General features: G+C 49.7%; 1 protein-coding gene across 1 annotated transcript in view; it reads right to left on the bottom strand.

Moving 5' to 3' along the window:
* Positions 1–15897, bottom strand: part of PDE3A (phosphodiesterase 3A) — a 145749-nt gene that overhangs the window by 40037 nt on the left and 89815 nt on the right. The window lies entirely within an intron of this gene.

Below are 15897 nucleotides of genomic sequence, written 5' to 3'. Positions count from 1 at the left end.
ATTGTACATTACTGCACACACTGCACGGTATATTGTATATTACTGCACACACTGCACGGTATATTGTACATTACTGCACACACTGCAGGGTATATTGTACATTACTGCACACACTGCACGGTATATTGTATATTACTGCACAAACTGCACGGTATATTGTACATTACTGCACACACTGCAGGGTATATTGTACATTACTGCACACACTGCACGGTATATTGTACATTACTGCACACACTGCAGGGTATATTGTACATTACTGCACACACTGCAGGGTATATTGTACATTACTGCACACACTGCAGGGTATATTGTACATTACTGCACACACTGCACGGTATATTGTACATTACTGGACACACTGCACGGTATATTGTACTGTACTGCACACACTGCAGGGTATATTGTACATAACTGCACACACTGCACGGTATATTGTACATTACTGCACACACTGCACGGTATATTGTACATTACTGCACGGTATATTGTACATTACTGCACACACTGCAGGGTATATTGTACATTACTGCACACACTGCACGGTATATTGTACTTTACTGCACACACTGCAGGGTATATTGTACTTTACTGCACACACTGCACGGTATATTGTACATTACTGCACACACTGCACGGTATATTGTACTTTACTGCACACACTGCACGGTATATTGTACTTTACTGCACACACTGCACGGTATATTGTACATTACTGCACACACTGCACGGTATATTGTACATTACTGCACACACTGCACGGTATATTGTACATTACTGCACACACTGCACGGTATATTGTACATTACTGCACACACTGCAGGGTATATTGTACATTACTGCACACACTGCAGGGTATATTGTACATTACTGCACACACTGCAGGGAATATTGTACATTACTGCACACACTGCAGGGTATATTGTACATTACTGCACACACTGCAGGGTATATTCTACATTACTGCACACACTGCAGGGTATATTGTACATTACTGCACACACTGCACGGTATATTGTACATTACTGCACACACTGCACGGTATATTGTACATTACTGCACACACTGCACGGTATATTGTACATTACTGCACACACTGCACGGTATATTGTACATTACTGCACACACTGCACGGTATATTGTACGTTACTGCACACACTGCAGGGTATTTTGTACGTTACTGCACACACTGCAGGGTATATTATACGTTACTGCACGGTATATTGTACATTACTGCACACACTGCACGGTATATTGTACGTTACTGCACACACTGCAGGGTATATTGTACATTACTGCACACACTGCAGGGTATATTGTACATTACTGCACGGTATATTGTACATTACTGCACACACTGCACGGTATATTGTACATTACTGCACGGTATATTGTACATTACTGCACACACAGCACGGTATATTGTACTGTACTGCACACACTGCAGGGTATATTGTACATTACTGCACACACTGCAGGGTAGTATATTGTACATTACTGCACACACTGCAGGGTAGAATATTGTACATTACTGCACACACTGCACGGTATATTGTACTTTACTGCACACACTGCACGGTATATTGTACATTACTGCACACACTGCACGGTATATTGTACATTACTGCACACACTGCACGGTATATTGTACATTACTGCACACACTGCACGGTATATTGTACATTACTGCACACACATTGCACGGTATATTGTATATTACTGCACACACTGCAAGGTATATTGTACATTACTGCACACACTGCAGGGTATATTGTATATTACTGCACACACTGCAGGGTATATTGTACATTACTGCACACACTGCAGGGTATATTGTACATTACTGCACACACTGCACGGTATATTGTACATTACTGCACACACTGCACGGTATATTGTACATTACTGCACACACTGCACGGTATATTGTACATTACTGCACACACTGCAGGGTATATTGTACATTACTGCACACACTGCAGGGTATATTGTACATTACTGCACACACTGCAGGGTATATTGTACATTACTGCACACACTGCACGGTATATTGTACATTACTGCACACACTGCACGGTATATTGTACTGTACTGCACACACTGCAGGGTATATTGTACATTACTGCACACACTGCAGGGTAGTATATTGTACATTACTGCACACACTGCAGGGTAGTATATTGTACATTACTGCACACACTGCAGGGTAGTATATTGTACATTACTGCACACACTGCACGGTATATTGTACTTTACTGCACACACTGCACGGTATATTGTATATTACTGCACACACTGCACGGTATATTGTACATTACTGCACACACTGCACGGTATATTGTATATTACTGCACACACTGCACGGTATATTGTACATTACTGCACACACTGCACGGTATATTGTACATTACTGCACACACTGCACGGTATATTGTATATTACTGCACACACTGCACGGTATATTGTACATTACTGCACACACTGCACGGTATATTGTACGTTACTGCACACACTGCACGGTATATTGTATATTACTGCACACACTGCACGGTATATTGTACATTACTGCACACACTGCACGGTATATTGTACATTACTGCACACACTGCAGGGTATATTGTACTTTACTGCACACACTGCACGGTATATTGTACATTACTGCACACACTGCACGGTATATTGTACATTACTGCACACACTGAATGGTATATTGTACATTACTGCACACACTGCACGGTATATTGTACATTACTGCACGGTATATTGTACATTACTGCACACACTGCACGGTATATTGTACATTACTGCACACACTGCACGGTATATTGTACATTACTGCACACACTGCACGGTATATTGTACTTTACTGCACACACTGCACGGTATATTGTACTTTACTGCACACACTGCACGGTATATTGTACATTACTGCACGGTATATTGTACATTACTGCACACACTGCACGGTATATTGTACATTACTGCACACACTGCACGGTATATTGTACATTACTGCACACACTGCACGGTATATTGTACTTTACTGCACACACTGCACGGTATATTGTACATTACTGCACACACTGCACGGTATATTGTACATTACTGCACACACTGCACGGTATATTGTACATTAATGCACACACTGCACGGTATATTGTACTTTACTGCACACACTGCACGGTATATTGTACATTACTGCACACACTGCAGGGTATATTGTACATTACTGCACACACTGCACGGTATATTGTACATTACTGCACGGTATATTGTACATTACTGCAGGGTATATTGTACATTACTGCACACACTGCAGGGTATATTGTACATTACTGCACACACTGCAGGGTATATTGTACATTACTGCACACACTGCAGGGTATATTGTACATTACTGCACACACTGCAGGGTATATTGTACATTACTGCACACACTGCAGGGTATATTCTACTTTACTGCACACACTGCAGGGTATATTCTATTTTACTGCACACACTGCACAGTATATTGTTCATTACTGCACACACTGCAGGGTATATTGTACTTTACTGCACACACTGCACGGTATATTGTACATTACTGCACACACTGCACGGTATATTGTACATTACTGCACACACTGAACGGTATATTGTACATTACTGCACACACTGCACGGTATATTGTACATTACTGCACACACTGCACGGTATATTGTACATTACTGCACACACTGAACGGTATATTGTACATTACTGCACGGTATATTGTACATTACTGCACACACTGCAGGGTATATTGTACATTACTGCACACACTGCAGGGTATATTGTACATTAATGCACACACTGCACGGTATATTGTACATTACTGCACACACTGCACGGTATATTGTACTTTACTGCACACACTGCACGGTATATTGTACTTTACTGCACACACTGCACGGTATATTGTACATTACTGCACACACTGCACGGTATATTGTACATTACTGCACACACTGCACGGTATATCGTACATTACTGCACACACTGCACGGTATATCGTACATTACTGCACACACTGCACGGTATATCGTACTTTACTGCACACACTGCAGGGTATATTGTACATTACTGCACACACTGCAGGGTATATTGTACATTACTGCACGGTATATTGTACATTACTGCAGGGTATATTGTACATTACTGCACACACTGCAGGGTATATTGTACATTACTGCACACACTGCAGGGTATATTGTACATTACTGCACACACTGCAGGGTATATTGTACATTACTGCACACACTGCAGGGTATATTGTACATTACTGCACACACTGCAGGGTATATTGTACATTACTGCACACACTGCAGGGTATATTCTACTTTACTGCACACACTGCAGGGTATTTTCTACTTTACTGCACACACTGCACGGTATATTGTTCATTACTGCACACACTGCAGGGTATATTGTACTTTACTGCACACACTGCACGGTATATTGTACATTACTGCACACACTGCACGGTATATTGTACATTACTGCACACACTGAACGGTATATTGTACATTACTGCACACACTGCACGGTATATTGTACATTACTGCACAGTATATTGTACATTACTGCACACACTGCACGGTATATTGTACATTACTGCACGGTATATTGTACATTACTGCACACACTGCATGGTATATTGTACATTACTGCACGGTATATTGTACATTACTGCACACACTGCACGGTATATTGTACATTACTGCACACACTGCACGGTATATTGTACATTACTGCACACACTGCACGGTATATTGTACATTACTGCACACACTGCACGGTATATTGTACATTACTGCACACACTGCACGGTATATTGTACTTTACTGCACACACTGCACGGTATATTGTACATTACTGCACACACTGCACGGTATATTGTACATTACTGCACACACTGCCCGATATATTGTACAATACTGCACACACTGCAGGGTATATTGTACAATACTGCACACACTGCAGGGTATATTGTACATTACTGCACACACTGCAGGGTATATTGTACATTACTGCACACACTGCACGGTATATTGTACATTACTGCACACACTGCACGGTATATTGTACATTACTGCACACACTGCACGGTATATTGTACTTTACTGCACACACTGCACGGTATATTGTACATTACTGCACACACTGCACGGTATATTGTACATTACTGCACACACTGCACGGTATATTGTACATTACTGCACACAATGCACGGTATATTCTACATTACTGCACACACTGCACGGTATATTGTACAATACCGCACACACTGCACGGTATATTGTACATTACCGCACACACTGCACGGTATATTGTACATTACTGCACACACTGCACGGTATATTGTACATTACTGCACACACTGCACGGTATATTGTATATTACTGCACACACTGCACGGTATATTGTACATTACTGCACACACTGCACGGTATATTGTACATTACTGCACACACTGCACGGTATATTGTACATTACTGCACACACTGCACGGCATATTGTATATTACTGCACGCACTGCACGGTATATTGTATATTACTGCACACACTGCACGGTATATTGTACATTACTGCACACACTGCACGGTATATTGTACATTACTGCACACACTGCACGGTATATTGTACATTACTGCACACACTGCACGGTATATTCTACTTTACTGCACACACTGCACGGTATATTGTACATTACTGCACACACTGCACGGCTGATACCGGCGTCCATCTTCGGTCCTCACACTATGATGGAGCACAGACGACGGCTTACACGCAAGCGTAAACTTTTCAGTAATTCAACAAACAGCGGTAATCTAAGATTGTCAATGCATCGCTATCTTACCGGCAATAGGGACCCAGCTACAGCCTTTCCAGCTTCAGAGCAGCCTTCCAAGGACCGCTGGGTCCCTGCCGTGATAAGCTGACTGCTGCGCAAGACAGATGAGCCCGTTGCTTGCAGCGATAACCTGTCAGCAGCTATGTGAGGGACCTAGATGAGGAGGGGAAAGACGCTGGATCTCACCGGAGAGAGGACCAGTGACATATTAGCTTGTATCACTGCGATACTAAAATATGTCGCTGGTGTTTAGGTTCGTTGTTAAATGGAGACCTCAGAGTCATCCACTATGTATTTATCAAGCCCATCGCCTAATGTGCTGTCTCTGAGGATGGGAGTATCACTACGGTGCTCTCTGTCACTGAGGTGATCTCCTCCTGTGCTGTCTCAGGATGGGAGTGTCACTATAGCGCTCTCTGTCACTGAGGCGATCTCCTCCTGTGCTGTCTCTGAGGATGGGAGTGTCACTACGGTGCTCTGTGTCACTGAGGCGATATCCTCCTGTGCTGTCTCTGAGGATGGGAGTGTCACTATAGCGCTCTCTGTCACTGAGGTGATCTCCTCCTGTGCTGTCTATGAGGATGGGAGTGTCACTACGGTGCTCTCTGTCACTGAGGTGATCTCCTCCTGTGCTGTCTCTGAGGATGGGAGTGTCACTACGGTGCTCTGTGTCACTGAGGCGATCTCCTCCTGTGCTGTCTCTGAGGATGGGAGTGTCACTACGGCGCTCTCTGTCACTGAGGTGATCTCCTCCTGTGCTGTCTCAGGATGGGAGTGTCACTACGGCGCTCTCTGTCACTGAGGTAATCTCCTCCTGTGCTGTCTCTGAGGATGGGAGTGTCACTATAGCGCTCTCTGTCACTGAGGTAATCTCCTCCTGCGCTGTCTCTGAGGATGGGAGTGTCACTATAGCGCTCTCTGTCACTGAGGTAATCTCCTCCTGCGCTGTCTCTGAGGATGGGAGTGTCACTACGGCGCTCTCTGTCACTGAGGCAATCTCCTCCTGTGCTGTCTCTGAGGATGGGAGTGTCACTATAGCGCTCTCTGTCACTGAGGTAATCTCCTCCTGCGCTGTCTATGAGGATGGGAGTGTCACTACGGTGCTCTGTGTCACTGAGGCAATCTCCTCCTGTGCTGTCTCTGAGGATGGGAGTGTCACTACGGCGCTCTCTGTCACTGAGGTGATCTCCTCCTGTGCTGTCTCAGGATGGGAGTGTCACTACGGCGCTCTCTGTCACTGAGGTAATCTCCTCCTGTGCTGTCTCTGAGGATGGGAGTGTCACTATAGCGCTCTCTGTCACTGAGGTAATCTCCTCCTGCGCTGTCTCTGAGGATGGGAGTGTCACTATAGCGCTCTCTGTCACTGAGGTAATCTCCTCCTGCGCTGTCTCTGAGGATGGGAGTGTCACTACGGCGCTCTCTGTCACTGAGGCAATCTCCTCCTGTGCTGTCTCTGAGGATGGGAGTGTCACTATAGCGCTCTCTGTCACTGAGGTAATCTCCTCCTGTGCTGTCTCTGAGGATGGGAGTGTCACTACGGTGCTCTCTGTCACTGAGGTGATCTCCTCCTGTGCTGTCTCAGGATGGGAGTGTCACTATAGCGCTCTCTGTCACTGAGGCGATCTCCTCCTGTGCTGTCTCTGAGGATGGGAGTGTCACTACGGTGCTCTGTGTCACTGAGGCGATATCCTCCTGTGCTGTCTCTGAGGATGGGAGTGTCACTATAGCGCTCTCTGTCACTGAGGTGATCTCCTCCTGTGCTGTCTATGAGGATGGGAGTGTCACTACGGTGCTCTCTGTCACTGAGGTGATCTCCTCCTGTGCTGTCTCTGAGGATGGGAGTGTCACTACGGTGCTCTGTGTCACTGAGGCGATCTCCTCCTGTGCTGTCTCTGAGGATGGGAGTGTCACTACGGCGCTCTCTGTCACTGAGGTGATCTCCTCCTGTGCTGTCTCAGGATGGGAGTGTCACTACGGCGCTCTCTGTCACTGAGGTAATCTCCTCCTGTGCTGTCTCTGAGGATGGGAGTGTCACTATAGCGCTCTCTGTCACTGAGGTAATCTCCTCCTGCGCTGTCTCTGAGGATGGGAGTGTCACTATAGCGCTCTCTGTCACTGAGGTAATCTCCTCCTGCGCTGTCTCTGAGGATGGGAGTGTCACTACGGCGCTCTCTGTCACTGAGGCAATCTCCTCCTGTGCTGTCTCTGAGGATGGGAGTGTCACTATAGCGCTCTCTGTCACTGAGGTAATCTCCTCCTGCGCTGTCTATGAGGATGGGAGTGTCACTACGGTGCTCTGTGTCACTGAGGCAATCTCCTCCTGTGCTGTCTCTGAGGATGGGAGTGTCACTACGGCGCTCTCTGTCACTGAGGTGATCTCCTCCTGTGCTGTCTCAGGATGGGAGTGTCACTACGGCGCTCTCTGTCACTGAGGTAATCTCCTCCTGTGCTGTCTCTGAGGATGGGAGTGTCACTATAGCGCTCTCTGTCACTGAGGTAATCTCCTCCTGCGCTGTCTCTGAGGATGGGAGTGTCACTATAGCGCTCTCTGTCACTGAGGTAATCTCCTCCTGCGCTGTCTCTGAGGATGGGAGTGTCACTACGGCGCTCTCTGTCACTGAGGCAATCTCCTCCTGTGCTGTCTCTGAGGATGGGAGTGTCACTATAGCGCTCTCTGTCACTGAGGTAATCTCCTCCTGTGCTGTCTCTGAGGATGGGAGTGTCACTACGGTGCTCTCTGTCACTGAGGTGATCTCCTCCTGTGCTGTCTCAGGATGGGAGTGTCACTATAGCGCTCTCTGTCACTGAGGCGATCTCCTCCTGTGCTGTCTCTGAGGATGGGAGTGTCACTACGGTGCTCTGTGTCACTGAGGCGATATCCTCCTGTGCTGTCTCTGAGGATGGGAGTGTCACTATAGCGCTCTCTGTCACTGAGGTGATCTCCTCCTGTGCTGTCTATGAGGATGGGAGTGTCACTACGGTGCTCTGTGTCACTGAGGCGATCTCCTCCTGTGCTGTCTCTGAGGATGGGAGTGTCACTACGGCGCTCTCTGTCACTGAGGTGATCTCCTCCTGTGCTGTCTCAGGATGGGAGTGTCACTACGGCGCTCTCTGTCACTGAGGTAATCTCCTCCTGTGCTGTCTCTGAGGATGGGAGTGTCACTATAGCGCTCTCTGTCACTGAGGTAATCTCCTCCTGCGCTGTCTCTGAGGATGGGAGTGTCACTATAGCGCTCTCTGTCACTGAGGTAATCTCCTCCTGCGCTGTCTCTGAGGATGGGAGTGTCACTACGGCGCTCTCTGTCACTGAGGCAATCTCCTCCTGTGCTGTCTCTGAGGATGGGAGTGTCACTATAGCGCTCTCTGTCACTGAGGTAATCTCCTCCTGCGCTGTCTATGAGGATGGGAGTGTCACTACGGTGCTCTGTGTCACTGAGGCAATCTCCTCCTGTGCTGTCTCTGAGGATGGGAGTGTCACTACGGCGCTCTCTGTCACTGAGGTGATCTCCTCCTGTGCTGTCTCAGGATGGGAGTGTCACTACGGCGCTCTCTGTCACTGAGGTAATCTCCTCCTGTGCTGTCTCTGAGGATGGGAGTGTCACTATAGCGCTCTCTGTCACTGAGGTAATCTCCTCCTGCGCTGTCTCTGAGGATGGGAGTGTCACTATAGCGCTCTCTGTCACTGAGGTAATCTCCTCCTGCGCTGTCTCTGAGGATGGGAGTGTCACTACGGCGCTCTCTGTCACTGAGGCAATCTCCTCCTGTGCTGTCTCTGAGGATGGGAGTGTCACTATAGCGCTCTCTGTCACTGAGGTAATCTCCTCCTGTGCTGTCTCTGAGGATGGGAGTGTCACTATAGCGCTCTCTGTCACTGAGGTGATCTCCTCCTGTGCTGTCTCTGAGGATGGGAGTGTCACTACGGTGCTCTCTGTCACTGAGGCGATCTCCTCCTGTGCTGTCTCAGAGGATGGGAGTGTCACTATAGCGCTCTCTGTCACTGAGGTGATCTCCTCCTGTGCTGTCTCTGAGGATGGGAGTGTCACTACGGTGCTCTCTGTCACTGAGGTGATCTCCTCCTGTGCTGTCTCTGAGGATGGGAGTGTCACTACGGTGCTCTCTGTCACTGAGGTGATCTCCTCCTGTGCTGTCTCTGAGGATGGGAGTGTCACTATAGCGCTCTCTGTCACTGAGGTGATCTCCTCCTGTGCTGTCTCTGAGGATGGGAGTGTCACTACGGTGCTCTCTGTCACTGAGGTGATCTCCTCCTGTGCTGTCTCTGAGGATGGGAGTGTCACTATAGCACTCTCTGTCACTGAGGTGATCTCCTCCTGTGCTGTCTCTGAGGATGAGTGTCACTACGGCGCTCTCTGTCACTGAGGTAATCTCCTCCTGCGCTGTCTCTGAGGATGGGAGTGTCACTATAGCACTCTCTGTCACTGAGGTGATCTCCTCCTGTGCTGTCTCTGAGGATGAGTGTCACTACGGCGCTCTCTGTCACTGAGGTAATCTCCTCCTGTGCTGTCTCTGAGGATGGGAGTCTCACTACGGTGCTCTCTGTCACTGAGGCGATCTCCTCCTGCGCTGTCTCTGAGGATGAGTGTCACTATAGCGCTCTCTGTCACTGAGGTGATCTCCTCCTGTGCTGTCTCTGAGGATGGGAGTGTCACTATAGCGCTCTCTGTCACTGAGGTGATCTCCTCCTGTGCTGTCTCTGAGGATGGGAGTCTCACTACGGTGCTCTCTGTCACTGAGGTGATCTCCTCCTGTGCTGTCTCTGAGGATGGGAGTGTCACTACGGTGCTCTCTGTCACTGAGGCGATCTCCTCCTGTGCTGTCTCTGAGGATGGGAGTGTCACTACGGTGCTCTCTGTCACTAAGGCGATCTCCTCCTGTGCTGTCTCAGAGGATGGGAGTGTCACTATAGCACTCTCTGTCACTGAGGTGATCTCCTCCTGTGCTGTCTCTGAGGATGGGAGTGTCACTACGGCGCTCTCTGTCACTGAGGTGATCTCCTCCTGTGCTGTCTCTGAGGATGAGTGTCACTACGGCGCTCTCTGTCACTGAGGCAATCTCCTCCTGTGCTGTCTCTGAGGATGGGAGTGTCACTATAGCGCTCTCTGTCACTGAGGTAATCTCCTCCTGTGCTGTCTCTGAGGATGGGAGTGTCACTATAGCACTCTCTGTCACTGAGGTGATCTCCTCCTGTGCTGTCTCTGAGGATGGGAGTGTCACTATAGAGCTCTCTGTCACTGAGGTGATCTCCTCCTGTGCTGTCTCTGAGGATGGGAGTGTCACTATAGCGCTCTCTGTCACTGAGGTAATCTCCTCCTGTGCTGTCTCTGAGGATGGGAGTCTCACTACGGTGCTCTCTGTCACTGAGGCGATCTCCTCCTGTGCTGTCTCTGAGGATGGGAGTGTCAGTACAGTGCTCTATCTCACTGAGGCGATCTCCTTCTGTGCTGTCTCTGAGGATGGGAGTGTCACTATAGCGCTCTCTGTCACTGAGGTAATCTCCTCCTGTGCTGTCTCTGAGGATGGGAGTCTCACTACGGTGCTCTCTGTCACTGAGGCGATCTCCTCCTGTGCTGTCTCTGAGGATGGGAGTGTCACTATAGCGCTCTCTGTCACTGAGGTAATCTCCTCCTGTGCTGTCTCTGAGGATGGGAGTCTCACTACGGTGCTCTCTGTCACTGAGGCGATCTCCTCCTGTGCTGTCTCTGAGGATGGGAGTGTCACTACGGTGCTCTCTGTCACTGAGGTGATCTCCTCCTGTGCTGTCTCTGAGGATGGGAGTGTCACTATAGCGCTCTCTGTCACTAAGGCGATCTCCTCCTGTGCTGTCTCTGAGGATGGGAGTGTCACTATAGCGCTCTCTGTCACTGAGGTAATCTCCTCCTGTGCTGTCTCTGAGGATGGGAGTGTCACTATAGCACTCTCTGTCACTGAGGTGATCTCCTCCTGTGCTGTCTCTGAGGATGGGAGTGTCACTATAGAGCTCTCTGTCACTGAGGTGATCTCCTCCTGTGCTGTCTCTGAGGATGGGAGTGTCACTATAGCGCTCTCTGTCACTGAGGTAATCTCCTCCTGTGCTGTCTCTGAGGATGGGAGTCTCACTACGGTGCTCTCTGTCACTGAGGCGATCTCCTCCTGTGCTGTCTCTGAGGATGGGAGTGTCAGTACAGTGCTCTATCTCACTGAGGCGATCTCCTTCTGTGCTGTCTCTGAGGATGGGAGTGTCACTATAGCGCTCTCTGTCACTGAGGTAATCTCCTCCTGTGCTGTCTCTGAGGATGGGAGTCTCACTACGGTGCTCTCTGTCACTGAGGCGATCTCCTCCTGTGCTGTCTCTGAGGATGGGAGTGTCACTATAGCGCTCTCTGTCACTGAGGTAATCTCCTCCTGTGCTGTCTCTGAGGATGGGAGTCTCACTACGGTGCTCTCTGTCACTGAGGCGATCTCCTCCTGTGCTGTCTCTGAGGATGGGAGTGTCACTACGGTGCTCTCTGTCACTGAGGTGATCTCCTCCTGTGCTGTCTCTGAGGATGGGAGTGTCACTATAGCGCTCTCTGTCACTAAGGCGATCTCCTCCTGTGCTGTCTCTGAGGATGGGAGTGTCACTATAGCGCTCTCTGTCACTAAGGCGATCTCCTCCTGTGCTGTCTCTGAGGATGAGTGTCACTACGGTGCTCTCTGTCACTGAGGTGATCTCCTTCTGTGCTGTCTCTGAGGATGGGAGTGTCACTATAGCGCTATCTGTCACTGAGGCGATCTCCTCCTGTGCTGTCTCTGAGGATGGGAGTGTCACTACGGTGCTCTCTGTCACTGAGGCGATCTCCTCCTGTGCTGTCTCAGAGGATGGGAGTGTCACTATAGCACTCTCTGTCACTGAGGTGATCTCCTCCTGTGCTGTCTCTGAGGATGGGAGTGTCACTACGGTGCTCTCTGTCACTAAGGCGATATCCTCCTGTGCTGTCTCAGGATGGGAGTGTCAGTACAGTGCTCTATCTCACTGAGGCGATCTCCTCCTGTGCAGTCTCTGAGGATGGGAGTGTCACTACGGTGCTCTCTGTCACTGAGGCGATCTCCTCCTGTGCTGTCTCTGAGGATGGGAGTGTCACTACGGTGCTCTCTGTCACTAAGGCGATCTCCTCCTGTGCTGTCTCAGAGGATGGGAGTGTCACTATAGCACTCTCTGTCACTGAGGTGATCTCCTCCTGTGCTGTCTCTGAGGATGGGAGTGTCACTACGGTGCTCTCTGTCACTAAGGCGATATCCTCCTGTGCTGTCTCAGGATGGGAGTGTCACTATAGCGCTCTCTGTCACTGAGGTGATATCCTCCTGTGCTGTCTCTGAGGATGGGAGTGTCACTACGGTGCTCTCTGTCACTGAGGTGATCTCCTCCTGTGCTGTCTCTGAGGATGAGTGTCACTACGGCGCTCTCTGTCACTGAGGCAATCTCCTCCTGTGCTGTCTCTGAGGATGGGAGTGTCACTATAGCGCTCTCTGTCACTGAGGTGATCTCCTTCTGTGCTGTCTCTGAGGATGGGAGTGTCACTATAGCGCTCTCTGTCACTGAGGTAATCTCCTCCTGTGCTGTCTCTGAGGATGGGAGTGTCACTATAGCACTCTCTGTCACTGAGGTGATCTCCTCCTGTGCTGTCTCTGAGGATGGGAGTGTCACTATAGCGCTCTCTGTCACTGAGGTGATCTCCTCCTGTGCTGTCTCTGAGGATGGGAGTGTCACTATAGCGCTCTCTGTCACTGAGGTAATCTCCTCCTGTGCTGTCTCTGAGGATGGGAGTCTCACTACGGTGCTCTCTGTCACTGAGGCGATCTCCTCCTGTGCTGTCTCTGAGGATGGGAGTGTCAGTACAGTGCTCTATCTCACTGAGGCGATCTCCTTCTGTGCTGTCTCTGAGGATGGGAGTGTCACTATAGCGCTCTCTGTCACTGAGGTAATCTCCTCCTGTGCTGTCTCTGAGGATGGGAGTCTCACTACGGTGCTCTCTGTCACTGAGGCGATCTCCTCCTGTGCTGTCTCTGAGGATGGGAGTGTCACTATAGCGCTCTCTGTCACTGAGGTAATCTCCTCCTGTGCTGTCTCTGAGGATGGGAGTCTCACTACGGTGCTCTCTGTCACTGAGGCGATCTCCTCCTGTGCTGTCTCTGAGGATGGGAGTGTCACTACGGTGCTCTCTGTCACTGAGGTGATCTCCTCCTGTGCTGTCTCTGAGGATGGGAGTGTCACTATAGCGCTATCTGTCACTGAGGCGATCTCCTCCTGTGCTGTCTCTGAGGATGGGAGTGTCAGTACAGTGCTCTATCTCACTGAGGCGATCTCCTCCTGTGCTGTCTCTGAGGATGGGAGTGTCACTACGGTGCTCTCTGTCACTGAGGCGATCTCCTCCTGTGCTGTCTCTGAGGATGGGAGTGTCACTACGGTGCTCTCTGTCACTAAGGCGATCTCCTCCTGTGCTGTCTCAGAGGATGGGAGTGTCACTATAGCACTCTCTGTCACTGAGGTGATCTCCTCCTGTGCTGTCTCTGAGGATGGGAGTGTCACTACGGTGCTCTCTGTCACTAAGGCGATATCCTCCTGTGCTGTCTCAGGATGGGAGTGTCACTATAGCGCTCTCTGTCACTGAGGTGATATCCTCCTGTGCTGTCTCTGAGGATGGGAGTGTCACTACGGTGCTCTCTGTCACTGAGGTGATCTCCTCCTGTGCTGTCTCTGAGGATGAGTGTCACTACGGCGCTCTCTGTCACTGAGGCAATCTCCTCCTGTGCTGTCTCTGAGGATGGGAGTGTCACTATAGCGCTCTCTGTCACTGAGGTGATCTCCTTCTGTGCTGTCTCTGAGGATGGGAGTGTCACTATAGCGCTCTCTGTCACTGAGGTAATCTCCTCCTGTGCTGTCTCTGAGGATGGGAGTGTCACTATAGCACTCTCTGTCACTGAGGTGATCTCCTCCTGTGCTGTCTCTGAGGATGGGAGTGTCACTATAGCGCTCTCTGTCACTGAGGTGATCTCCTCCTGTGCTGTCTCTGAGGATGGGAGTGTCACTATAGCGCTCTCTGTCACTGAGGTAATCTCCTCCTGTGCTGTCTCTGAGGATGGGAGTCTCACTACGGTGCTCTCTGTCACTGAGGCGATCTCCTCCTGTGCTGTCTCTGAGGATGGGAGTGTCAGTACAGTGCTCTATCTCACTGAGGCGATCTCCTTCTGTGCTGTCTCTGAGGATGGGAGTGTCACTATAGCGCTCTCTGTCACTGAGGTAATCTCCTCCTGTGCTGTCTCTGAGGATGGGAGTCTCACTACGGTGCTCTCTGTCACTGAGGCGATCTCCTCCTGTGCTGTCTCTGAGGATGGGAGTGTCACTATAGCGCTCTCTGTCACTGAGGTAATCTCCTCCTGTGCTGTCTCTGAGGATGGGAGTCTCACTACGGTGCTCTCTGTCACTGAGGCGATCTCCTCCTGTGCTGTCTCTGAGGATGGGAGTGTCACTACGGTGCTCTCTGTCACTGAGGTGATCTCCTCCTGTGCTGTCTCTGAGGATGGGAGTGTCACTATAGCGCTATCTGTCACTGAGGCGATCTCCTCCTGTGCTGTCTCTGAGGATGGGAGTGTCAGTACAGTGCTCTATCTCACTGAGGCGATCTCCTCCTGTGCTGTCTCTGAGGATGGGAGTGTCACTATGGTGCTCTCTGTCACTGAGGCGATCTCCTCCTGTGCTGTCTCTGAGGATGGGAGTGTCACTACGGTGCTCTCTGTCACTAAGGCGATCTCCTCCTGTGCTGTCTCAGAGGATGGGAGTGTCACTATAGCACTCTCTGTCACTGAGGTGATCTCCTCCTGTGCTGTCTCTGAGGATGGGAGTGTCACTATGGTGCTCTCTGTCACTAAGGCGATATCCTCCTGTGCTGTCTCAGGATGGGAGTGTCACTATAGCGCTCTCTGTCACTGAGGTGATATCCTCCTGTGCTGTCTCTGAGGATGGGAGTGTCACTACGGTGCTCTCTGTCACT

This window comes from Taudactylus pleione, unplaced genomic scaffold, assembly GCF_031769625.1.
Source record: "Taudactylus pleione unplaced genomic scaffold, aTauple2 ptg000052l, whole genome shotgun sequence".
NCBI classification, from domain to species: Eukaryota; Metazoa; Chordata; class Amphibia; order Anura; family Myobatrachidae; genus Taudactylus; species Taudactylus pleione.
The sequence above is the reverse complement of the archived record's forward strand: the minus strand, read 5'-3'. Positions and strand labels throughout refer to the sequence as shown.